A 27,668-nucleotide genomic window follows, 5' to 3' on the forward strand; every position below is an offset into this window, starting at 1 on the left:
CTGAGATTGTGTCCTCTGGATCTAGTTTTTCCTACAAGTGGAAACATCCGCTCCACGTCTACTCTATCCAGGCCTCACAGTATCCTGTAAGTTTCAATCAGATTCCCCCCTCATCCTTCCAAACTCCAACGAGTACAGACCTAGAGTTCTCAACCATTCCTTAGGAGTGTTCTTTAGGAGTTTCAATTCAACTGTAGACACAAATAAAAGTGGATGAGATATTTTAGGGGACACCACACTGAAACAAAACAATTTTCCCTGCAGTCTTTAAAATTCATGGAAATCGAAGGAGATCAAATCAATATGTACAAAAACGTTACATTCTAGTTCAAAAATCTTACTTTTTGGAAAGTAACGTATCCTTCTGGTAAATAGTGTAAACTGGAAAAGCAAACTCACTGTCCATTAAAGTCAACTTCGTGATTAATCAGTAGAACCAACTGATAAAATGGTGAGGGAAAAATTCATCAACAGTAAAAAGAAAAAATACATTCATCACACCGTGTGTTACTGTATCAAATTCATTTATCCACCTTTTTTTAAAAGGGGGTGAAAAGTTTGTTTTATTATAAATATGCTAGCACCTCCACAAAAATTAAATGTCACAAATACATTCATTGCTAACATCAAATGGAATATCAACGCCAACACAAAGAAAAAAAAAAGCACAGCACAGGAACAGACCCTTCAGCCCTCCAAGCCCGTGCTGACCATGCTGCCCGACTAAACTACAATCTACTACACTTCCTGGGTCCGTATCCCTCTATTCCCATCCTATTGTATTTGTCAAGATGCCCCTTAAATGTCACTATCGTCCCTGCTTCCACCACCTCCTCCGGCAGCGGGTTCCAGGCACCCACTACCCTCTGAGTAAAAAACTTGCCTTATACATCTCCTCTGAACCTTGCCCCTCGCACCTTAAACCTATGCCCCATAGTAATTGACCACTCTACCCTGGGGAAAAGCCTCTGACTATCCACTCTGTCTATTGTGGTGACACCACTGTGTTGTATTGTGCTGCCACAGTATTACATGTTGTACAGTGTTGCCACTATATTACATGTTGTACGGTTTTGGCTCTGCCCGTGGCTCCTCCCCATCAGGCCTGGGTATATAGGCTGCAGACCTTTTACACTGCCTCACTCTGGGGCACACTGCCAGTTCTGTTGTAAGTCAATTAAAGCCATAGTTAATTCACTCTGCGTTCTCCATCTTAATTGATGGCATATCACTATGCCCCTCTTAATTTTGTAGATCTCTATCAGGTCACCCCTCAACCTCTGTCGTTCTAGTGAGAACAAACTGAGTTTATTCAACCGCTCCGCATAGCTAATGTCCTCCAAACCAGGCAATATCCTGGTAAATCTCTTCTGCACCCTCTCTAAAGCCTCCACATCCTTCTGGTAGTGTGGCGACCAGAATTGAACACTATACTCCAAGTGTGGCCTAACTAAGGTTCTATACAGTTGTAACATGACTTGCCAATTCTTATATTCAATGCCCCGGCCAATGAAGGCAAGCATGCCGTATGCCTTCTTGACTACCTTCTCCATCTGTGTTGCCCCTTTCAGTGACCTGTGCAACTGTACACCTGGATCTCTCTGACTTTCAATACTCTTGAGGGTTCTACCATTCACTGTATATTCCCTACCTGCATTAGACCTTCCAAAATGCATTACCTCACATTTGTCAGGATTAATTTCCATCTGCCATCTCTCCGCCCAAGTCTCCAAACGATCTAAATCCTGCTGTATCCTCTGACAGTCCTCATCGCTATCCGCAATTCCACCAACCTTTGTGTCGTCTGCAAACGTACTAATAAGACCAATTACATTTTCCTCCAAACCCTCCAATTAGAAAAGCACCCTTCCATTGCTACTCTCTGCCTTCTATGACCTAGCCAGTTCTGTATCCATCTTGCCAGTTCAGCCCTGATCCTGTGTGACTTCACCTTTTGTGCCAGTCTACCATGAGGGACCTTGTCAAAGGCCTTACTGAAGTCCATATAGACAACGTCCACTGCCCTACCTGCATCATTCATCTTTGTGACCTCTTCGAAAAACTCTATCAAATTACTGATAACTTATTGATAAAAGTTTTGTAAGAAACAGAAATAATGATCACAAGGGTTGGTACAGTGGTTAGCACTGCTGCCTCATGAGACCCGGGTTCAATTCCAACCTCGGATTTGCACTTTCTCCCACTATCTGCGTGGGTTTCCTCTGGGTACTCCGGTTTTCTCCCACAGTCCAAAGATGTGCAGGTGAGATGGATTGGCCATTGTAAAATTGGCCCTGAGGTTAGGCGGGCTGGGGGAGTGGGCCTAGGCAGAGTGCTATTTCAGAGGGTGGGTGCAGACTAGATAGGCCGAATGGTCTCCTTCTGCATTGTTGGGATTTTATGCAGTCTTGAGAAGAGGCATGAAGACTCAACACAATACAGCAGGAAAGCTCAGGCACGGCAGGAATATTGGCACGAGGTTTCAGTCCTTATTCCATGAAGATTTTGTATTCTTTGTGAAGTGAAGGTGCAGGGCCAAAGTTCTAAACTGCTGACTAGTTAATCAGAATACTGGTCAACACGTTGTACATGATGATCATCTTAATTTACATAATCTCAATTACCTATATCCTGTACTTGATCCATTCAGAAACATACACAACACAGAAGGCCCATTGCGGCTGAGCCAGTGGCACAAAAAAACCTTCCAGACTGAACCCATTCGTTAAATCAGAATTCTACAAATGGAATTACTGGCAAAAAGTCCACAATTATTCATTTAGTCAGAAGAAATGGTGGGAATGATTCATCTTTCGATAAAGGTTGGAAGCAGGGTGATGTAATTGTTTGTCATGCTGTTCTTTCACTGACGGGAATTGGGTGTCAATCCAGTCCAAACTAGAGAGGTCATAATTTGCCTATTGGCTGCGGTATCTGATTGCTGCACAAGGTGCTGTGAAGTTCAAGAAAAAATGACAGGAATGTTTTAAAAAACAGGTCTTAATTAGTGCAGGTAAAAAATGGTAAAAACGACACAACAGTTTACATTTCTAAAGCATCATGCCCCAAGAAACATCACAGGAGCATATCAGACAACATCTGGCACTGATGCACATACAGATACAAGGACAGGCAACCAAGAGGTTGGTCAAAAAAGCATCTGCCAGGAGATGAGAAAGATACAGAGGCAGAGGGTTTTAGGGAGAAAGTTCCAGAGCATTCAGACTAGATTGCTGAAGCACAAATGGTGAGATGAAGGAAATCAGGATGCCAAGGAGAGTAGTAATGGAGGAATGCTAAACTCTGGGATTACTTAAAAACTAGGAGTGAGATCAGGCACAATGGTCCCACGAGCCAGCTCAGCCATTCAGCATGGTTCGTCTTCTGCAGTGTTAATGTAAGCCTACATGTGACCAATATAGATTATAAAACCTAAACTGATCTGGCTGATAAACTCCGGACCCACAGCAAAGTGTTTGACTCTTGGGAGACAGAGTGGAACAGTGGTTAGCAGTGCTGCCTACAGCGCTGAGGACCTGGGTTCGATTCCGGCCTCGGGTCACTGACTGTGTAGAGTTTGCACATTCTCCCCGTGTCTGCGTGGGTTTCACCCCCACAAGCCAAAGATGTGCAAATTAGGTGGATTGGCCACGCCAAAATTGCCCCTTCAATTGGAAAAAAAAATTAAGAGCTCTTAAATTTTCTTTAAAAAAGGTGTTTAAACCTTAACTGCCCTCTGAAAAGGCCCAACAAGCCCCTCAGTTCAAGGAAAATTAGGGATGAGCAACAAATTCCAACGACACTGACATGCGTGGAAAATAAAGAAAAAAGCTTGGTGGAGTTAGGATATGGATCAACAGATGTTTTGGCCGAGTTTAACTTCAGAAAGAGAGAATGGTGAGAGTTTGACCGAGATAACATATTCATCAAAACCAATGATCAGTGAGTGAAACCAGCAGCTAGAAATTCCATAATCAGCAGCGTGATGCCCATGTGGAATGCATTTGGTCATCCTCAACTCAGCTCCCACTTTGTGCGTTGTCATGAAATGGGCCATTCTATCAGAGCCCCTACAGACTTCCCTCTGATAGAAAAAGGTAAATTTAGACTGGTGCATTAAGGAGGTTTTAAGATCTTGGTTCAGGAACAATGTTGAGGCAACATAAATTAACTTCACTCTGTATATTACACCTGACACAGAAAACTTAATTCAGTCAGTAAGTGGGTGGTCTTTCAGGGCAAAAATAGGTTTAACTATGAGAAAATTTGCCACCGTATAATCTTAATGAATAAGGGCCACAAGGGGTAAATTATTAACGGTGAACTGGCTTCAGTAAAATTATTACGGAAGAACAAAACTTCAGGAGAGATAAAAGAACACAAAATTAGAATCATAATAGAAGAAATGCTGGATCTCATTTTCGATCAGCTGTTGTACCCTGGTGCAGAACGTCCTGCATGCAGACGGTAGCCAAGTAATGGCACCTGTCACCTGTGAGAAGCAGACAATGCAATACTGGCTGACCACTCTGAACTGCTCTGGGCAGCACGGTAGCATGGTGGTTAGCATAAATGCTTCACAGCTCCAGGGTCCCAGGTTCGGTTCCCGGCTGGGTCACTGTCTGTGCGGAGTCTGCACGTCCTCCCCCTGTGTGCGTGGGTTTCCTCCGGGTGCTCCGGTTTCCTCCCACAGTCCAAAGATGTGCGGGTTAGGTGGATTGGCCATGCTAAATTGCCCGTAGTGTCCTTAAAAGTAAGGTTAAGGGGGGGTTGTTGGGTTACGGGTATAGGGTGGATACGTGGGTTTGAGTAGGGTGATCATTGCTCGGCACAACATCGAGGGCCGAAGGGCCTGTTCTGTGCTGTACTGTTCTATGTTCTATGCTCTGCTCGTAGTTTAGAGTTTAGTTTCGCAGACACGTGCTGCTGCATGTTTCTTCTTGACATTGGGTTTGGTTTCAAGAATTCACAGTTGAATGATTGTATCCATTGGGAAGTGCAGCCTCAGCATACACTTTTCCAAGATTTGTGGAGCTGACACCTCTGTGGGGCACTGCATTAGTAACAAGTCCAGATAGCCCACTTGCCATGAACTTGTGTCTGCTAAGCTGTATCAGCTACTTTCCTGTTGCTCATCTTTCGATGCGTGTAACAACCCCTGCTGGTTATGGCAATCCCGCGCCACTTGGATACCCAGGTACCATCTGCTCCATGCACCCTTTCAGTTCCTTTGCCATTGCTGGCACCCTGCCCGTTTTCGAGCATGACCGATCCAGGCCGGGATCAATAACTGTATTAAAGTCCCCTCCCATGATCAGCTTGTGCGAGTCCAGGTCCGGTATCTTCCCCAACATCCTCTATAAATTCCACGTCATCCCAATTTGAGGCATATACTTTAACTAGCACTTCCTTCATCCCTTCCAGCTTACCACAAACCAGAATATATTGACCCCCCCCCACATCCGAAACTATTCTACCCACCTCAAATATCACCCACTTATTAATCAAGATCACAACCCCTCTAGTCGTTGTATCCAGCCCCGAGTGGAAGACCTGACTGACCCAGCCTTTCCTCAATCTAACATGGTCAACTACTCTAAGGTGCATCTCCTGCAGCATTACCATGTCTGCCTTCAGTCCGTTCAGGTGCACGAACACACGCATCCTCTTGATCGGCCCATTCAACCCCCAAACATTCCAGATGAGCAGCCTAGTTCGGGGTCAAAGTGCCCCCCCCCCCCCCCCCCCACTGCCAATCAGCCGTCCACTTTCTTGGGCCCGCCTCCAGCCCATGCACCACACCTCCACCAGCCCGCACCTGCGCAGCCCCCGCCACCGACCTCCTCTCTGTCTCTCAACGGAAGTCCCTCTCTCGTCAGCAGAACAATTACCCCCACCTCCCCCCAGCAACACCTCTCTGAAATATAACCCATACAATAAATTAAACATATGCACACCCCCCACTGCGCTTCCGTGAGCTAGCTCACCCAGCTAGCTTGGTGGCCCCGCCCCCCGGCACCAAAATGTCTCCCACCTCGTGTTCCCTCACTCCCCCCCCCCCCGATTCAAACAAAAAATTCCCTCATCTAACAATCCCCACACAATCACCCGGCTGAAAATCATCGAAACCCAAATAAGCACGTCTCCATCCGACAAAAGTGCACATCAAAGAAAAAGACATTGCCAACATCCACCAAAAAGAAAACCCAAAAACGAAAAAACTTTCCCCCCCCCACTTCTTAGAACTCAAAAACAGAAGAGAAAAATAAAAAAAGAGACCCAATTGACAATATTGAGTTCTTTACCCGTCAGTCTGGCCTCAATAAAACTCAAGATGGATTTGTAGGTATAGTATTATTTATTTTTATTTTGGATTTGTAGGTATAGTATTATTTATTTTTAACCAACTTGCAAGGCTGACCCGCTCCACAGAGATTCAGAACACAGGCGGTCTTCTGAAGCTCCAGAACCGAGTGAAATCGGAGACAAAGAAATCTCTGCAAATATCATTCAAATGGCATCAAGTTTCACAGACAAGATTCCCATAGGTCATCCTATACACCTCCTGACCTGGCCATATATCCTGATTGGCTCACTTCGCATTCCTCAAGCCTGGGGCCTCTTGTTACCCAGCATCCTTTTCCCCATCCTCCACGAGGCTCCCCTCCCCCCTTCCTGGCCATGCTTTTTGAATCCCTTTGTCCTTTGTTTGTGAGCTCACTACTATCAGACTGGCTCACATCTACATTATTCTAACTAATAATCCTATTTTATATCACATTCGTTTGTTCAATTCCTCACAATATAAGCCAACAAGTTGCATCAAAGTTCGAGAGTTCTCAGCCCCCCCCCCCCCCCCACACAAGTCCTTTTCTTTTCGCTATGTCCAGCGCGTCTTCGGGTGACTCATAATAACGATGCTGGTCCTCATATGTGACCCAGAGACGAGCCAGATACAGCAGTCCAAACTTCACCTGTTTCTTGAAGGAGATTGACTTAGCTTGTTTGTAGCCTGCCCTTTTCCTAACCACCTCCACACTCAGGTCCTGGTACACCCGCAGCATACTGTTGTCCCATTTACAGTTCCGCGTTCGCTTGGCCCACTGAAGAATACATTCCTTGTCCAGGAACCTGTGGAATCTCACCACCATTGCCCTCGGAGGGTCCCCCGTTCGCGGCTTCCTCGCAAGCGCTCTGTACGCCCTGTCCACCTCCAAGAGTCGGGAGAATGTCCCAGCAGCTTTTCAAACATACCAGCTACGTATGCCCCAGCATCAGCTCCCTCAGCCCCCTCCGGGAGCTGGCGGGACCTATTCTCTAGGTCCTCCACCTTCTCCAGAAGCCTTTTCTGCTGGTCCCGCAGCATCCCCACCTCCAGCTGCACCGCTGTTTGATGCTCCTCCTGCTCAGCCAGCACCTTCTCAACCTTCTGGATCGCCCGATCCTGGGTGTCCAATCTGTGCTCCAGCCGATCAATCGACTCTTTAATCGGGTCCAGGTAGTCCTGTTTCTGCTTGGCAAAGCCATCCTGGATGACCTGCATCAACTACTCTGTTGGTCGCTGGGCCGACACCCCAGAGGTCAGGTCCATGGCCATGCTGTCTCCTGCTGCAGATTCAGCACAGCTCTTGCCTATCTTTCTATTTCCGCCTCTTTTTGCACTTCTGGTTCTTTTCTCCATACACCGATATGTGGAAACGGTGCCCAATTGCCTCAGTCTTCGAACTTACCATTTAAAACCGGAAAAACGTCCGGGAGAAAGGTCCAAAAGTCTGACCAGAGCGGAAGCCACCAAATGTGTGACTTACTCCTTCATAGCTGCCACCGGAAGTCATTATTTACAGTTCTACTCACCAGATTAAACCAAGATTGTATTACAAACAGGTAGTTGCGATATTGTAGATGTTACATAAAAAGAGCTAATCTTCCTTTTTAAATGGAACCAAGAAACCTTTGAGTTGTCTGCCAAAAGTCACCTAATGTTTCCATCTGCAATGTGGTCAAGCATCCAGAAAATAATAATAATCTTTATTATTGTCAAAAGTAGGCTTACATTAACACTGCAATGAAGTTACTGTGAAAAGTCCAAGTCGCCACATTCCGGCGCCTGTTCGGGTACACCGAGAGAGAATTCCAAATTCCAAATTATCTAGCAGCATGTTTTTCGGGCATTTTGTGGGAGGAAACCGGAGCGCCCGGAGGAAACCCACACAGACACAGAGAGAACGTGCAAAGTCCGCACAGTGACCCAAGCCGGAATCGAACCTGGGACCCGAGCGCTGTGAAGCTACAGTGCTAACTACTGTTCTACGTGGACTGCAGGTAGACAATCCAGACAGACATTTCCTCAAGGATCAACATAAACTCACTGCGGGGCCCCTGGAGGTGTGAATAATGCTTTCAAGTCCTCTCACACCTGGGAGAAGAGGAACAATTCAAGTTAATGGCTGAAAAATATTAAAGGATAAGTGTCACAGGACATTTGGTAAGGGGTATGGGTTCATTTGTCAGGAGAGAGAGTTAGGAGTAGGGCACTTGCTAGGATGTTAGAATTTGTGCAGGGCGTTACCAGTTGATGGATATTTCTCACTAATTGAGGAGTGCTGGAATAACGCAGCACAAGGCTTAATTAGTGACTAAAGCAACAACCACAGGGCTGTGGATTGCTGTATGAATCCAGTATTAGAGATAAGCGAATCCAGTACAGTTAGATTGGCCGAGATAGATTGTCGATAGAGGGCAAGAATACTCAGCAGGCTGTTGTGAAGTTTGTAACTTCAGCAGTTACAGTAGACTGGGAAGTTGTGGGTTGGAAAAGGATCCACGACAATTGAGTCTTAAAGCTGCAAAGTGATTTGTATGTATGCTAGACTTAAGATGGTTGAGCAAAAATCTCAACGAACATCATGAGTCAAGACTCCAGGTTCAAGAAACCAAGACGAGAACATCCCAGAAGTCCAGAATGCACAGGAAAGACACACCTACATGCATTTGAACTCATATAGAACATAGAACATTACAGCGCAGTACAGGCCCTTCGGCCCTCGATGTTGCGCCGTCCTGTGAAACCCCTCTGAAGTCCCTCGACACTATTCCCTTATCGTCCATATGCCTATCCAATGACCATTTGAATGCGTTTAGTGTTGACGAGTCCACTACTGTTGCAGGCAGGGCATTCCATGCCCTTACTACTCTCTGAGTAAAGAACCATGGGCGAAATTCTCCGCACCCGCGGAAAGTCGGCAAACGGTCGTAAAAATCGGGACCGTTTTACGACGGTCGCGAAGGCTTCATTTCCCGACCGATTCACTTCCTGGAAATGGGCTAGCAGCGCGGCCGCGTCAATTACGTGCGTGATGACGACGGAACGCGACGACGACACGAACCCGCCCATGTGACGCCGCCCGACGCCGTAAAAAGGCGCGGGCGACCACAGAATCTGTCGGGCAGGATGTCGGAGCCTAGGCGAGCTGCACCTCGCTTTATTGATGCAGACGTCGAGGCGCTGCTCGATGCCGTGGAGCAGAGGAGGGGCATCATCCGCCCGCGGAGAGGGCATCGCCAACCTGCCAGCACGGTACGCCAGGCCTGGCGTGACGTGGCTGCTGCCGTCAGTGCTGTGGGGCAGACCCCTCGCTCAGCAGAGCAGTGCCGAAAGAAGCTACATGACCTCACCAGGTCTGCCAGGGTAAGTGCCATGAGGGTGCCCCCTAGTCACAACCATCCCTCCCCCTTAACTGCCCGGGGGGGGGGGGGGGGAGAGGGATTGGGGCAGAGTTATTTGAGGGTGGTTCACAAAGTTGTCACAGACCCAGCGCTCTGGCCCCGAGGAGAGATGCAATCATCTGATGACAACTTGCCCCCCCCCCAAACTGTGCCAGTATCAGAACGGACTTCTGAGACCTACCGTTTTGTAATGATCTACCTATGTTTCCTCCCCCAACAGGCCAAGGCCGGTCATAACCACCGTGAGCGGCACAAGACTGGAGGGGGTTCGCCCAACATGCACCCCTCAGCACCTTTGAACAGAGGGCACTGGACCTTGTTGGGGGGTCTGCCACCCGCGATATCGCGCAATGCGAGGTTGGCGGAACTGCAGCAAGTGAGACAACCCCCCCTGACAAACACCCTCCCCCCCCCCCCCCCATCCTCTGTCCCTTCACACACCCTGCCCACTGGGACACCTCCCCATCCTCTGTCCCTTCACACACCCTGCCCACTGGGACCGTCCAGCGGCCTGCCGAGCAAATCGAAATAACCCGTCTCATTCTCTTCCCTAGGACGTGATGCCGAACGACCAGGGCCGTCTGGCTGCAGACGGAGACACGAATCTGCCGCCACCTCACCCGGGGCCTCACAACAGAGGGTGCCCGATCAGCGGGCAGCCCTATCTGCCCCAACCCAATCTGCGGACCAGGACGCACAGAGGGTTCGAGGTCCACCACCACCACCAGAAATGGCCAGGGACAACCCTCCTGTCGCTGAGCGGCCCCACACCCTGGACGAGGACCTAACCATTGAGAGCGTCGGGCTTGCGGCACTGCTTTCTCCCACCACTTCCATCATCCCAGAGATACACACCCCGGCGGGCCTATTTAGTGATGAGTCTCCTGGGGCACAGTCTGGTTGGCACATCACAGATGAGCAGGTACAGCAGGTGGAGGTCGGAGCAACAGAGGGCCCGGACTCGCGGAGGCCAGACCAGGCCCTGGATGCAGCTGGCTCCCAGACGTTTTCGGAGTTCCTGGAGTTTCTCAACCCACCCGCACAGCCGATGCCTCAGGAAACCCAGGGAAACAATGACGGGATGAGGGCTTCCTTCCAGACTCTGCAGACGCTGTTAGAGGAGTCGATCCGCGTCCAAGAGCAGGGAGTGGTGCCGCTCATGGCAGAGACCCAGTCCGACACCGCACGGGTGGCATCCGCGGTGGAGGCAATGGGTCAGGTTATGCAAGACGTTGGGATTAATGTGCACGCGTCATCCTTGGCCCTGGACAGGGTTGCCCTCTCACAGGCAGCAATGTGCCAGAGCCAAACCGACATTGCCGGCGCCCTGCGGGCCATGGCCGAGTCTCAGCAGGTCATTGGCCAGTCGCAGCAGTCAGTCACCGAGAGCATCAACCGCCTGACACATGTGCTGGATGGCGTCGTGCACAATCAGGTTGAGATCGCACAGTCCCTGGCGGGAATGTCTAACTCCCTGGACTCCGTCTCTGCAAACCTTCGGATCCTGGTGGATACCGTTGCAGGCCTCCAGGACTGGCAGCGCCAGGTGTCGGTGGTGCGACGGGGAACCTCCCCGCTCGCACCTCTGTCCCAAAGTGAGGCCCGGGGGCCACCGGGCTCCCCGAGGGAGGAGGAGGTTTCGGGGCCCGTCCCATTAACTCCATCACGGGACGTCCCGGAATTCTCGGCCTCCCCCCGTCCCATCCCTGGTGCATCGGGTGGGCAGCAGGCAGAGCAGGGTGGCACAATGTCACCCGAGACGCCCGCAGAGCAGCCTGGCCCATCAAGGCCGGGTCGCCCCAGGAAACGCTTGGCCAAGGAGAAACGAGTCGAGGGGGGCGATTCGCAGCAATCCTCCTCCACTCCTGCTGTATCATCTGGGGATTCACTTAGACGTAGTGGTAGGGCCCGTAAGGCAACTAAGATAGACACTGAGTAAGTTGGCACGGGTGAAGGGCACAGTTTAGTTGTAGGGGTAGGGCACCTGTAAATAATTGTTAATATTAACACACTGTTCCACCTTACTTGTAATACCGTGTGATTGTTCCACAGCCACAGGAATCGTGATGGTGACCGAGTGTCGCTGGGGGTGGCGGGTGGTGAAACCTCGGTGCCGGGTGTGCAGTCCCTGCCCCTACCCCCCTCCCACAGCTAGCCCACGCGGGCACGTGATGGAGTGTCAGTGACGAACTCAGCGGCCACCAAGGTGGATGGTTCAGCTATTGCCATGGGTCAGACTCTCTCTAACGATTCTGAGCTCACAGCTCTTCGCAGAGCGGGCTGTCATCATTCCACATGGCACTGATCACACCCGCTGACACAGCCATCAATGTTGTGCCATTCCGTCTGGACCCAGTGATAAGCGTCATGTCGAAGTGGAGCAGTGTACACTGAGGGGGGGGGGTTTGGTGGTGGCAGTTGTGTGGTGACCCTCTGCATGACTCGCGATGCAGGTGGTGGTTTGGTGTTCATCGGGGATGTCACATGCGATGCGTGAACCGTGCTGCCACCATGGCGTCGCGTGCCCGCCGTCCTTGCCGGGTCCGTCGTGCCGCCTCCTGGACATCACCAGCACCTGGGTCGTGTCTGCGTGCTGCGCCCGCCACTCCGCCAGCGTCCTCCTCCTCCTCCTCCTCCTCCTCCTCCTCCTCCTCTGTGCTGGCACCACTGCCACTAGCTTCTCCCTCCGCCTCCTGCAACAGGTCATCTCCCCTCTGCATCGCGATGTTGTGCAGCGCACAGCAGACCACTACAATGCGAGCGACCCTGTCGGCTTGGTACTGCAGGGCCCCTCCGGAGCGGTCCAGGCACCTGAATCTCATCTTCAGGAGGCCAAGGCAGCGCTCCACCACACCCCTGGTTGCTGCATGGGCCTCGTTGTATCGTGTTTCCGCATTGGTCTGAGGCCTCCGTATCGGCGTCATCAGCCAAGACCTCAGCGGATAACCCCTGTCACCTAGCAACCAGCCCCTCAGCCGGGGGGGACGTCCCTCAAACATCGCAGGGATGAACGACTGCGCTAATATGTAGGAGTCATGCACACTCCCTGGGAACCTTGCACAGACGTTCATGAACCTCATGTGGGGGTCGCATACCACCTGGACATTAATGGAGTATGTCCCCCTCCTGTTTGTGAACACGTCCCTGTCCACAGCAGGCGGGCGCATGGGGACGTGAACACAGTCGATTGACCCCTGAACCCTCGGTATCCCGGCCACACTGGCAAATCCACGGGCTCGTGAGTCTTGACTTGCTCGGTCCTCGGGAAAGGTGATGTAGCGATCGGCGATGGCATAGAGGGCGTCGGTCACATCCCGGATGCACCTGTGCACCGATGACTGGGAGATCCCAGAGACGTCCCCGCTCGGAGACTGGAAGGAGCCGGTAGCATAGAAGTTCAGAGCGACCGTCACCTTGATGGCTACCGGGATCGCGTGTCCTCCCCTCGTTCCACGTGGGGCGAGGTGCGACAGGAGTTCGCAGATATGTATCACCGTCTGCCTACTCAGCCGGAGTCTTCTCCTGCAGGTGATGTCCGGCATTGTTAGGAAAGAGACCCGGACACGGTACACCCTCGGCTTTGGTCGTCGCCTCTGACGCCGTGGCTGCACCCTCACTCTCTCCTCTTCCTCTTCCTCCTCCTCCTCCTCCTCCCCCCCCCCCCATGCTGCTCGACGACTGGCAACTCCTCGGCCCTTCCCTCTGCTGCTGCAGCTGGCCCTGCAGCCACTGCGGGTTGTGGGTGTGGATGCTGCTGCATCTCCAAATCCAGTAGAGCTGCCCCAACCACTGCGCAGAACATAGCCGTTCTGTTCCCATGCATCGTGCTAACCTACAGAAGGGTGGTGGGGGGCGGAGAAACGGGACATGTTAGACGGACGTTAGTCGACACCTCGGCAGCCGCCAGCCATGGGATACCAGTGTGTCCCGGTGGCCTGGTCGCGCTTCTGACACGCGGTCAGCCTAACCCCTGGTCACTTTCTGCATCCAACGGCCAGTAAACTATGTCCTCCTCACGGGTGCGTCAGTGGCCTGTGGCCGGAAGCCACAGGGGAACCAGCGGCCGTGTCCTCGTCACCTGCACACCATGGCATGGTGGCAGACATTTTGTTACGGGGTTGGACGGCTCACTCTCTACCTAAACCCCCCCCCCCTCCGTCGCCCCCCACTGCCTCCCCCGTCTCCCCCACTGCCCCCTCCGTCTCCCCCACTGCCCCCTCCATCTCCCCCACTGCATCCTCCGTCTCCCCCACTGCCCCCTCCGTCTCCCCCACTGCCCCCTCCGTCTCCCCCACTGCCCCCTCCGTCTCCCCCACTGCCCCCTCCGTCCCCCCCACCGCCCCCGTTCTGGACCCCCTCCCGTTCCCAGGGATGCCTTCCCCGTTGTGGCCAGACTCGAGCGGTGCGCTGAGCGGTGCGCTGAGCGGTGCGCAGAGTGGTGCCCTGACCTCCTCCAAGCAGTCGTCAGCCAGGCCGACTGGTTGACGAATTAAAAAGCAGGTGTGTTTCACAACGTCCAAACAGGGCGCCATGACGTCGGGACTTCGGCCCATCCGGGCCGGTGAATAGCGGGGGGGCTCACAGTGGCGATTCTGGTCGTGTCAGGGGCGGGAAGGAGGCGTTTGTCAGGAAACGCGACTCCGACAATTTGCGGGGTTCGGAGAATAGCGGGAGGGCGTCGGAACAGCGTCGCCGTAAAAATTTCCGACGCCCGCTATTCTCCGACCCGTCGTGAGTCCGGAGAATCTCGCCCCATATGTCATGCTATGTCTCAATCAAGAGAATATTGAGCATTATTCTGTCCAGTAAGCCTTGTTCAATACATTCTAAATTAGTGATTATCTTTTTTTGCCAATACTTATTCCCCAAAATAATTTTATTCCTCTGGGGCTTGGTATAGAGTCCAAGCCTCTGCAATTTGATAGCATTAGAGAGGCTAAAGGAGATTTACAAAGATGTTTTTAGAAAGGGAGAAATTTAGCCATGAAGAAAGATTGGATAATGTGATGCTTCTTTGCAACAAAAGAGGCAGAGGGGTGATTAATGGAGGGGCCTATTGAGTGGACAAGAAGGAACTAATCCTGTTAGCAGATATGTCAATAACCAGGGCATATATTGAAAGTAATTGGTAGATGGATTAGAGGAGAGTTGTGAAGTCATTTTTCACTCAGAGGGCACTGAGGTCTGAAACTCTGCCTGAAAGATAGTAGAGGTAGAAATCATCAACGCATTTAAAAAGTACTTGGAAGTAGATTTTTCTATGATTCCATATAATCAACAAAACACTTCATGTTCCCATTTGCATCCTGTGCAAGATTTACCAAACATAAATGCTTTGTTAATTTGCACTGGAAATCGCTCCCTGCATTATCGCCTGTATAAAATGTTGATAATGCTGCACTTTCCTTTGCCATTACTATCCTTTCTGACATTTCTCTGCTCTTGCAGAATCCTCTCTGAATATATCTTTAACACTGACCTCCCCCATCTCCAACCTCTCTGCTGTCCCCGGAATTCTACGGTCATTACGATTCACTTTTTCCACCAGCAGCGTGTGGGGTAGGGGTAGCGTGGGGTAGTTTCATTCAGAAATCCCATTGACAAGCAGAGTGTAAAATCCTGCCATCAGCGAACAGCACTTCACTGAGAAAAATGTGGCTGGGGGAGTGGAGAATCCTATCCGGAATGTTTTTGTGCCATTTGTTGTCTCTTTAGCACATTTGAAGTGCCTTCCCACATCAACAAGATCCTTCCATTTTGTGTAAGCCCTCAGGAATGAACTTCTGAACTTACCACTCAGTTACTTTGCACAGATTTCTCTCACTCAACCACCGCGCTCTGGGTTAATTTTATTTCACTTTACCCTTCTGCCCATTATTTAAATATGTACCCTCTAGTTCTGGATGTACTCCTGAGTGGAAACAATTTCTCACTATTTATCTTGTCCATAGCCCCCAGGATCTGGAATACCTCTATTAAGTATCCTCTCCAATGAATACAGGCACAACCTCTCCAATCTATCTTCATAGTTACAGTTTTTTATCTGTGGAATCGTTCTTGTGAATTCTCTCTGCACTCCCTCCAAGGGAAATTGAAAAAAGTTGAGCCTCCAGCACAGGCCCCAGCAGGGACTCACCACATCATGCCAATCAGACAAAGATCCATTTAACACATTCTCTGTTTTCTGCCAAGGAGCCAATCTTCAATCCAGGCTGGTACCTCATCCCCTACACCATGATCAGTCCCAGTACGTCAGGAATCTTAAGCTATGCTTCCCACTCTATTTCTCCAGCCATGTGTTGAACTCCTCAATCTTCCTAATATTTTGTTCACAAGCACATGACATTGGGAGTTTTCTGGAGATTCACGAGGCCCTGCTTTTTAATTCTCTTCCTAGCTCTCTAATATCCGCTTTCAGGATCTTATCCCTTTTCCTGCTATGTCATTGGTCCCAATGTGGACCATGATCAATGGCTGTTCACCCTCACCTAAAAGAATGTCTTCCAGCTGCTTTGTCACATCTTTGACCCTGGCACCAGGGAGGCAATATACTCACCTGGAGTCATGTCTACAGCCGTAAAAATGCTGTCTGCTCCTCTAACCATGACATCCTCTAACACTATATCATTTCCATTCTTCCTCCTCACCTCCTGAATAGCTGAGCCATCCATGGTACCACAAAGTTGGCTCTTGCTGTAGTCCTCTGTTGATTCATCTCGCTCACCAGTATCCAAAATTGAAAAGCATTTTGAGATAGCCTCAGGGAATTCCTGCACTATCTGCCTGTTTCTCTGATATACTCTAGCGGCCACTCATTCCCTCTCTGCCTGTGTACTTCTTAGCTGCAGTGTGACCACCTCTGTAAATATCCTATCCACGTATTCCTCAGCCTTGCAGATGCAAGCAGTGACTCCAAGCCGCCACTCAAATTCCTCAACACAGAGCTAGGATTCTACATCAGATGACACTTCCTGCAGATGTAGTCATTGAGGGAACTTGGTGCCTGAATGACTTCCCACTTTACGCAGGATGCACATTCCACATGGTCAAATTTCACGACATAGTTTAAAATTTATAGAAAATGTTCACTATAATATGGTATAATAAACCTCGCCTGTCACTCACCCAGCATTTCCTCTGTGCCTTGGCTAGAAAGGCCGATGCTTACCAACCAATGGGATACCCGTGATGCCACTTTTAGATTTGACCTGTAAACCCCTGGCGCTGCTCTCAATCTCCCTCTCTCTGCTGCTACTTATTGTGACATTCACTCCGCTTCTACTCCTGCAGCAAAGTGAGAGCCAGTTACTGGAGGCTGAGGAAAGGCAGAAAAAGGAAGGACCACCTCGTCCCCCTCTGCACCACACTCCCTCACTCACCAAATTTAACACAAACACTCTCATGCAGCACCAAAGCAGCACTTCTGTGCAGACAGGCAGCAATGAAGGACTGTATTTACGGTTCCTGATTCAAGCTTCTGAAAACCAATTTGAGCCAGTTATCAAATTAACTAGCTGGAGCTCCAAGCACAGCCAGTAAACCCCTGATTTAAAGCTGAAGTCAAAGTTATCTCATTTCCATCCATTCATTGCCCCGAGGGGACCAGTAAGTCTCGGACAGATTCAGTTCCAGAATAATGTGAAACTAGAAGAAAAAATTGTCGTCTTTAATCCAGCATCTGCATTAAAATGTTCCCCATGCCTTTAACATTACTTCAAAATGCAGAAACTGAATTATGTCCCAGCCATTATGTATTAAGACATAAGCTTGGAGAGGCGAACAAAACAAGTCAGATTTTTAAAAAACTAATATACATTAGCAGTGTGAATCTTATCTGCAGCTTACATATTTAGAGTGGGAGTGGTTTGTTGCAAGTCTAAAATTGCCATCTGTCATAATGGGGTCCTGTTACCTTGTTAGTCAATAAGACGACTGTGTTATTAATATACAAATATGCTAATTAGGAGCAGGAGTTGGCCATTCGGCCCATCGGGGCTGCTCTGCCATTAAATAAGATCATGGCCAATCAGATTGTAAACTCAACTCCATATTCCTGCCTCCCCCCAATACCCTTTAACCCCCTCTTAATTAAGAATCTATCCAGCTTTGTCTTAAAAATATTTAAAGACTCTGCTTCCACTGTCTTCTGAGGAAGAGAGTTCCAGAGACTCACCACCCTCTGAGAGAAAACATTTCTCCTCATCTCTGACTTCAAAAAGCGACTTCTTATTTTTAAACAGTGACCCTTAGTTGCAGATTCTCTGACAAATTACAGGGCTGCGAACTGGGCACAGGAAGGCGGGATTAGAAAAGGCTACTGGGTGTCCTCGAGCTGGCATGAATAAGAAGGGCCGAATGGCTCCTTCTGCACTGTAACTTTTGTATCATTCTAGGGGAAAACACATCCACCCCAGCAATACTCCTATGGATCCTAAACGTTTTGATCAAGCTGCCTCTTTCTGTTTGAAAGGTCGAGTAGATTTAAACCTAACCTCTCCAACCTTTCCTCAGAAGACAGGCCACCCGTTCCTGGTATCAGTCGAGTAAACCTTCTATATTGTACAAGAATTCAGACATCCTTTATGTTTCACTCATCAAAGAATAGTTTTGTTTTTATGAACGGAAAAAGGTGGAATAAATGTTATGTTATGTTAAAAGAAAGTTGTGCATTTGCCTGTTGTTCACCAGGTCCACTGGCCATCCGAAAATGCTTGAACAACCAATGAAACACTATAATCATTATTGAAAGGTAGGAAACGCACCAACGATTTTGTGGCCTACAAGCTTACACGCACACAACATTGTGATAATGACGGGATAAGCTTCATTTGCAATATTGATTGAGGGACAAATAGTGCTAGGACAGCTGGGGTAGCTCCTCTTTCTCTTCTTCAGAATAGTAGCCTTCTTCGGATTTTTCGTTTGGGAGACCATGGGCGGGATTCACCAATAATGGGCCTATGTCCCCACGCCAGTATCAACGGCCCCCGAAAGTGAGGAACTCTCCACTTTCTGGGGGGCTATGTTGATGCGGGAGTGATTCTCACAGCTCCAGCCGGCGCCAAAGGTCGCACATGTGCGGAACGGCGGGCATGTTTCCACACATGCACAGAATGGCCGCCGTATTTCCACGCATGAACAAAACGGTCGGCGTATTTCCAAGAATGCATAGAATGGCCGCCATAGCCCCTGGACAACCTGGCACAGCCCTACAGGGGCCCGGCGCGGAGGAAAGAACCAGCCCGCCCGCCGATCGGTAGGCCCCGATCGTGGGCCAAGCCACCGTGGCACCCCCCCCCCCAGTACGGCCCCTGAACGCTTACCTGCAAGGTCCTGCCATGTGTGAGGTGAGTAATCCATGCCGCCGGGACTGGGGAAAACTTGTCGGCCACATGGCCCATCGGGGCCCGGAGAATAAGGAAGACGGCGTCGGGGTGACGGGGCGGGATTCGTGCCTCCCCCTGGGGATTCTCCGACCCGGTGCAGGATCGCAGGATCCCGGTCTATGTTCTCCCGCCAGTATTGAAGTGCATCTGATATGCGCTCCGAGAAGCAATTCCCAATCCTTTGCCATGCAAATTTATGACTGGCAAGGATTGCAAGGGAATCCTGCTGGCGGGCCACCATTTTGAGTGGGCGGCCCAATGGCCCGATAGCAAGGCCCTGCGGCTGGCCAACGCCACCCCCCCCTCCCCCCCACAGCACCACAACTCAGCCTCCCCCGCATCATAATTGAGAACCCCACCTCTGGACTTTCTTGTTCGCCCCCCCCTTCCCCCCAAGTATGGGTCTCCGATTTTGGGGGCTTCGAGTCCCTCTATGTGAGTAATATCCGCCTCTGGGCTACCAGGGAAGCAAAGGCCAGACAATCTGCCTCTTTCTCCTCCTGGATTCCCGGATCCTGCGACACCCCAAAAATCGCCACCTCTGGATTCAATGCCACCCTTGTATTTAATACTTTTGACATGGCGTTGGCAAACCCCGGCCAAAATCCCCTCCGCTTTGGACATGCCCAGAACATATGGACATGGTTCGCTGCCCCCCGCCCCCGCACATTTTGCACACCTGTCCTCCACCCCAAAGAATCTGCTCATCCGGGCCACTGACATGTGAGCCCGGTGAACGACCTTAAATTGGATCAGGCTGAGCCTGGCACACGTCGCGTTGACCCTACTCAATGCATCCGCCCAAAGGCCCTCCCCTATCTCTGCCCCCAGCTCCTCCTGTCAATACTCTTGAGGGTTCTACCATTCACTGTATATTCCCTACCTGTATGAGACCTTCCAAAATGCATTACCTCACATTTGTCCGGATTAAACTCCATCTGCCATCTCTCCGTCGAAGTCTCCAAACTATCTAAATCCTGCTGTATCCTCTGACAGTCCTCATCGCTATCCACAATTCCACCAACCTTTGTGTCGAACCCAAACTTACTAATCAGACCAGTTACATTTTCCTACAAATCATTTATATATACTACAAACAGCAAAGGTCCCAGCACTGATCCCTGCGGAACATCACTAGGGGCTGGTTTAGCTCTCTCAGCTAAATCGCTGGCTTTTAAAGCAGGCCAGCAGCACGGTTCGATTCCCGTACCAGCCTCCCCGGACAGGCGCCGGAATGTGGCGACTAGGGGCTTTTCACAGTAACTTCATTGAAGCCTACTCGTGACAATAAGCGATTTTCATTTTTCATTTCACTAGTCACAGCCCCCCAATTCGAAAAGCACCCTTCCATTGCTACTCTCTGCCTTCTATGACCTAGCCAGTTCTGTATCCATCTTGGCAGCTCACCCCTGATCCCCCGTGACTCCACCTTTTGTACCAGTCTGCCATGAGGGACCTTGTCAAAGGCCTTACTGAAGTCCATATAGACAACATCCACTGCCCTACCTGCATCAATCATCTTTGTGACCTTGAAAAACCTTGAAAAAGTTAGTGAGACATGACCTCCCCTTCACAATGCCGTGCTGCCTCTCGCTAATATGTCCACTTGCTTCCAAATGGGAGAAGATCCTGTCTCGAAGAATTCTCTCCAGTAATTTCCCTACCACTGAAGTAAGGCTCACCGGCCTGTAGTTCCCTGGATCATCCCTACTACCCTTCTTAAACAAAGGAACAACATTGACTATTCTCCAGTCCTCCGGGTCATCACCTGAAGACAGTGAGGATCCAAAGATTTCTGTCAATGGTCAGGTTTCTTGTTTATTCAAGTTTCTTGCCTGGAGGATTGGAGAATCACCAGAGTTGGTAGACTCTGGCATCCTTCCGCTGGCAGCGCGGACCCTGATCCTGCCACCAGCGGGGAGGGCAGAGCAGAGCGGTCAGTTTGACACCAAGCTCGAACCTCGATTTCAGCCAGGAACTCGATTCTCCACCCAATCACAATCCGCGTTTCCAACGTCACAGAGCGGAGAATCCAGTTCCCTTGTTATTGTGGGGAATTTTAGGATTATAGTTACTACTCTAAACAATCAAACTGGTGATGTTGCGTGACAAACACCACAAATAGTTATAACATTGGAACAGACAGAGTAATGTTGATTCTGGCGTTTAGAGAGCTGCTATATTCAGTCATTGTTTTACCTAATCGCCACTTTGTAAAACAGCATTTAAATCTAAATAAGTCAAAGGAAAATTATGACTTAATACTGAGAAGTAGAGACATTAGTATGATAACTGTACCTCTGCCACATCTAAACTGAGGTGTCTGCAGCGTCATGAGATGAAGAGCGGACAGGATAAGCAGTCTCCCCTTTTCATGCTTATTGACATTGTTTGAACTGCATAATGTGCTGCTTCCCATCACAAAACCAAATCAATCTTTTCATAGAAATTAAAACATATTTGATTGGCAAGATGCCAAAAATGGTGTCTTGAAAGTTTCTACGGTCTGGCAGCACTTGATGCGATCCAACCAGATCAGCAGATGGGTGGCACAGTGGTTAGCACTGCTGCCTCACAGAGCCAGCATTCCTGCCTCGGGTGACTGTCTGTGTGGAGTCTGCATGTTCTTCCTGTGGCTTTGTGGGTTTCCTCCGGACCCTCCAGTTTCCTGCCACAGTCCAAAGATGTGCGGGTTCGGTGGATTGGCCATGATAAATTGCCCCTTAGTGACCAAAGATGTGCTGGTTAGATGGTGTTATGGGGGTCAGGGGGTAGAGCTTGGAAGTAGGGCTAGCAAGCGTGCTCTTTCAGAGGGTCATTGCAGATGCAATGGGCCAAATGGCCTCCTTCTGCACTGTAGGAATTCTCTTTTCCTGTGGTTAGAATAACGGTCAGATACGATCCAGTGTGCAGCCTCTGAACTGGAGGGTAATGGAGCTGGGATGTAATCCGGGGGCAGCAGAGATGTAATCCAGGGGCAGCAGAGATGTAATCCAGGGGGGATAAGATGCAGATGGGAATCGACTGTTTAACATAGACATAGAACAGTACAGCACAGAACAGGCCCTTCGGCCCTTGATGTTGTGCCGAGCAATGATCACCCTACCCAAACCCACGTATCCACCCTATACCCGTAACCCAACAACCCCACCCCCCTTAACCTTACTTTTTAGGACACTACGGGCAATTTAGCATGGCCAATCCACCTAACCCGCACATCTTTGGACTGTGGGAGGAAACCGGAGCACCCGGAGGAAACCCACGCACACACGGGGAGGACGTGCAGACTCCGCACAGACAGTGACCCAGCCGGGAATCGAACCTGGGACCCTGGAGCTGTAAAGCATTTATGCTAACCACCATGCTACCATGCTGCCCCACTGGATGTGAGTGAATAAACATTTTAGTTTGAACGAGGATTTGATATGTGGGGTAAGACAGTGGTTGAACAAAATCGGCATCTTCCATGTAAATAATTAAATCCAAACAAGCAAAATTAGATTGAAAGGCAGGTATTGCTCAATGAATCATTGTGGTTGGAATTTTCACTCCTAAATCAGGAACACAGAGTCAGGATATTCTCCCCGCCGCTAACCCGACTTGGCAGAAAGCACCCTGGATGTTCTCATTTTTAATCCGGAGATTGTCGGGCTTGCAGGTTGAGGTTCGAATGACCATCTTGTCATGTGAGAGTACCTTTAAGAAATGGATGTTTAAGCAATGTATCTTTAAGAAATGGAGCAGCTCATATTACTGAAGTGATGCCAGAGGGTGGGGGGAGCTCACTTCTGTTTTTGGTTTCAGTTTTGAGAAAAAGAGCTTGGGTGTGTCTGTGTTTGCAGTGAGCTGGATCTGCTGTGATCTCTGCCATGAAAGACTATCTCTGAATCATTTGGGTGATTTAAACTCATGATAGTAATGACTTTAACCTGATGTGTTTCAGTTTAAAGGTGTTAAGTCTCTTGGATGTTTAAAGGAACAACTGAAGGATTATTTAGTGTTGTATTATTTTCGGGATTATCTTTGAAGTAAGGGGTGCTAAGTCATCCAATGTTTATTTCAAAGGTTAAGTTGAGTTCATGGAATAAACATTGTTTTGTATTTAAAAACCCACGTGTCCATAATTGTAATACCACACCTGGAGACCAAGCCGTGTGCTTCAAAAGCTAACAATCCATTAAAGGTGGAGGTTGGTTGAACTCTATGATACATTTTGGGGTTCTGAAAACACCTCTCCCATAACAATTGGGGGCTCGAGGGGGATAAAAGTCTATCTATTGGACTGGCTTTTGTGAAATTAAAGACAGTGAAGGATTGTTGCTTTTCCGGTGTGGTATTTTAGTTTAAGTGTGTTGTGGACAATGGCTCTTTCAGAGGCTCAGAATTTTTGAGGGTGGAGAATGTCACACGCAGTACCTTACGGACAGAGACGAAAAGCAGACTGTTAGGTTTGGCAAAAATATTGCAGTTAACATTACCTGACAAAATGTGAAAAGATGAGGTAATTATGGCGGTGGTTAAGCATTTAAAGTTGCCTGAGATAGAGTTTGACATTGGAAATGGCAAAAAATCAGTTGCAAATTAAACAAATCAATCATTGATATACATGTCCCGGGGGATTAGACGAATTGGATAGTCCCCCAAAGGAACTGCTATCGGCTTAGTGGGCCAAATGACTTTGATGTTTGATGTACCACACTTTGATTCTAATTTGTGTTGCCACTTTATACTTTTCCTTCAAAAAATGATCATTTCTATACATTAAATTTCATTTTCCATGTGTACCTATTTCACCAGTCTGTCTATATCCACCTAGATTCTGTTATTATCATCTTCATTGTTACTATATTTCATATGCAAACTTTGAAAGTATGCCTTGTATCCCCAAGTCCAGGTTATTAATATACATCAAAAAGAGCAATGTTCCTAATGCTAATCCTTGGGCAACATACTATACATTTTCCTCCACTCTGAAAAACAGTCATTGACCACTACTTTCTGCTTTCTATCTCTGAAGCATGTTTGTACCCATGCTGTCAAGCCCCCTTAAGCCCATGAACTCTCACTTTGCCAGAATGTCTATGATGTATCAATTAATGAGACAGCTTCTGAAAATCCTTGGTGTTTTGCCACTCACAGTAGGGTTGTGAGGATTGGATACCAGTTCACAGGCTGCCTTCGCATCAGATTACTTAATACATTTGCAAATTTTATCAAATGTGTTCCTTTCACAATGTGCATTTGATGAAAGAGAAAAAGAAAAAATAGAATATTTAAGGGTCCGTCTCTTGCTGGCTGAATTGGGTGAAAATGAGCAAATGTCAACTGTACAAAGTACAAAGCACTTTGTTAATCTGAACATATTGAAGGTAATTACTTATGAAAGAATAATGAGTTGCATTTTAAAAAATAAATATAAGGTTTTACCTCCTACAGTGTTTTCACTAATTAGCTTTTCAGACACAGTTGGGTTGACTTTTATCCCTTCGTTTACCAGGCAATCCAAAGATTCAAAGCCATGGTTACGTGCAACTGTATAACATTAGCTAAAGGAGGTAAAAGTAAAAAGCTGGTAGAAGCTGGAGCTAGAAGAGCATTCATTTTAAATCCATGTATATCCTGCAAAGTTTGTAAAGTTTGTTTCAAAAATGGCACAGTAGCACAGTGGTTAGCACTGTTGCTTCACAGCTCCAGGGTCCCAGGTTCGATTCCCAGTTTGGGTCACTGTCTGTGCGGAGTCTGCATGTTCTCCTTGTGTCTGTGTGGGTTTCCTCCGGGTGCTCTGGTTTCCTCCCACAAGTCCCGAAAGACGTGCTTGTTAGGTAATTTGGACATTCTGAATTCTCCCTCTGTGTACCCGAACAGGTGCCAAAATGCGCCGACTGGGTGATTTTCACAGTAACTTCACTTTAGTGTTACTGTAAGCCTACGTATGACAATAAAGATTATTTAAATAAATCAATTGCAGTGTTCTAGTTTTTTAAAAATCATTTCAATTGATTGCTAAGTGTGATCTTACATGATTTTTGGTCCCCAGAAATCTAGACTAAGGGCCCATAGTGAGAGAGAGGCAAAGGTAAATTTGAATTTGTGACTATGCAATGTTAAGATTATAGGAGACAGTGTGGTAGCTTCCGGTGGTGGCCATGAGGTGGACAGTCACTCAGAAGTGACTCTTGTTTGGGGATTCTGCTTTTGCCTGTTTAACAGGTGTTGTTGAGGAAGAAAAGTGGTGTTGTTATGAGAGTTTTGAAACCTCCTCCGGCATGTGATATCTGTAGTTTGTAAGACGAGGGACAAGGCAAATAAGGGGTCCTCATCTGACTTGAAAGGCCCTCTGGTCACAGGAGGAGGGAAAATGACAGAAAATGTGCCGTTGTTGCCATCTCAGTGGACCACTGAGAGGCTGGTGGAATTCCTAACAGAGGAGTTCAAGAAACAGTGACAAGTGGTCTTTGATGACCTGGCAAGGATGATTTAGATGGCAGTGTGTAACTTTAGACAGTGGAACAACAGCTGGAGGTACAGGGCTCGACGATTCAAACAGTGGAGGAGACAGTCATGGACCATTGTGACCGGATCACCTCCATGAAGGCAGAGGTGGTGATGCCAGAATTGTTTCAGCGGCAATAAATGGAATGCCAGCATCCACTCTAACTTCTGCAATTCTACATCAAACAGTGGCTTCAATAATTTGTGGTGATACAAGGGTTTCTTTTTGAAGAGGTGGATTCTGTGGATGCTTCTAATTATTGAGTGTAAGCACGGTTAGATCCCTGTGATTCATGGCAAATGTCACAGTGAAGTGCTTTTTTAATGTGTGGACATCAGCTCAAGTTCTAATGAACAATGGGCAAGATGAATGACCAAGGATTTAAATTGGTGATGTTGAGTGATGGAAGAATATAAGCCAGAATACTACAGAGCTTACTCTCTGAATAGCACCAGGGTATCAGAGTATCTACCTGAACATGAGCTCCATTAATGCCTCTGAAAGAGCCGAACAATCCACTAAGTGCTGCACTAAAGTGTGCTCCTGAGCTGAAAGAGGCCACTAAATTGTGAAAGACCATAAAAGCATGGAAGTTTCACCTCAGTCAGCGTGACTGAGAATTAAATATTTCATTGACGTCTGACTGGAATTTGTGTTTAATTTTTTCTTTGCATCAATTCACCTGCTTATTACTATGAATTGTTTATTTGTGCATTAACTGTAAGGAGGTTTGAGAAAGCAACAGATAAGTAGCTGGTTAAAATAGAGCTGTAATTTTGCGCCATCTAACTTTCCCTTCCTGTGGCAGTTGGTCAATTGAGTCCAGTAAGCCGGTACAAATCTCAGCTCAGTATTAAGAGCTCAAATCTGAGCAGTGGAAAGCTAATGGAATATGAAAAAAAGGCTGACATGGACATGGCAACTTTCACAACCTCAGGACTTCCAAAAGAATTTAATCAAATTCTGTTTGAACTAGAAACAAGAAATGCTGGAAATACTCAGCAGGCCAGAAAGCATCTTTGGAGAGAGAATCACAGTTAACATTTGACTATTTTTCTCTCAACAGAAGCAGCTTTGGCTGCGAAGTGCTTCCAGCAAATTCTGTTTATTAGAACATAGAACCATAGAACAGTACAGCACAGAACAGGCCCTTCGGCCCTCAATGTTGTGCCGAGCCATGATCACCCTACTCAAACCCACGCATCCACCCTATACCCGTAACCCAACAACCCCCTCCCTTAACCTTACTTTTTTTTTTAGGACACTACGGGCAATTTAGCATGGCCAATCCACCTAACCCACACATCTTTGGACTGTGGGAGGAAACCGGAGCACCCGGAGGAAACCCACGCACACACGGGGAGGACGTGCAGACTCCACACAGACAGTGACCCAGCCGGGAATCGAACCTGGGACCCTGGAGCTGTGAAGCATGTATGCTAACCACCATGCTACCCTGCTGCCATAGAACATAGAACGACACAGCGCAGTACAGGCCCTTCGGCCCACGATGTTGCACCGACATGGGAAGTCAGAAACTAAAGGCCATCTAACCTACACTATGCCATTATCATCCATATGCTTATCCAATAAACTTTTAAATGCCCACAATGTTGGCGAGTTCACTACTGTTGCAGGTAGGGCATTCCACGGCCTCACCACTCTTTGCGTAAAAAACCTACCTCTGATCTCTGTCCTATATCTATTACCCCTCAATTTAAGATTAATAAAACTCGGGAGAGCCAGGCACCCCTCTCCGCGACCCAGCTCCAGGAGTGCCCTCTTTACTCTCGGGGTTTTCCCCGCGCACACAAAACCTGTAATCGCCCCGTTTATTTTTCTAAAAAAAAGCCTTTGGGACAAAAATCGGAAGGCATTGAAAAAAGAGAAAAGCAGTCTTGGGAGTACTGTCATCTTCACCGCCTGGACCCTTCCCGCTAGCCTGCCCTCATGCCTGGATCACAAACATCTCACTCTTTCACATATTCAATTTGTAGCCTGAAAATCGCCCAAATATTTCTAGTACCTCCATGATTTCGGTCATCCCCCCCCCCCCCCCCCCC

At 48.5% G+C, this 27,668-nt stretch overlaps 1 protein-coding gene across 32 annotated transcripts in view; it reads right to left on the minus strand.

Annotated features, from left to right (window-relative positions):
- LOC119967772 (regulating synaptic membrane exocytosis protein 1-like) overlaps window positions 1–27,668 on the minus strand; it is a 1,070,524-nt gene that overhangs the window by 914,087 nt on the left and 128,769 nt on the right. The window lies entirely within an intron of this gene.

Source organism: Scyliorhinus canicula, chromosome 6 (assembly GCF_902713615.1).
Source record: "Scyliorhinus canicula chromosome 6, sScyCan1.1, whole genome shotgun sequence".
Lineage (NCBI taxonomy): Eukaryota > Metazoa > Chordata > Chondrichthyes > Carcharhiniformes > Scyliorhinidae > Scyliorhinus > Scyliorhinus canicula.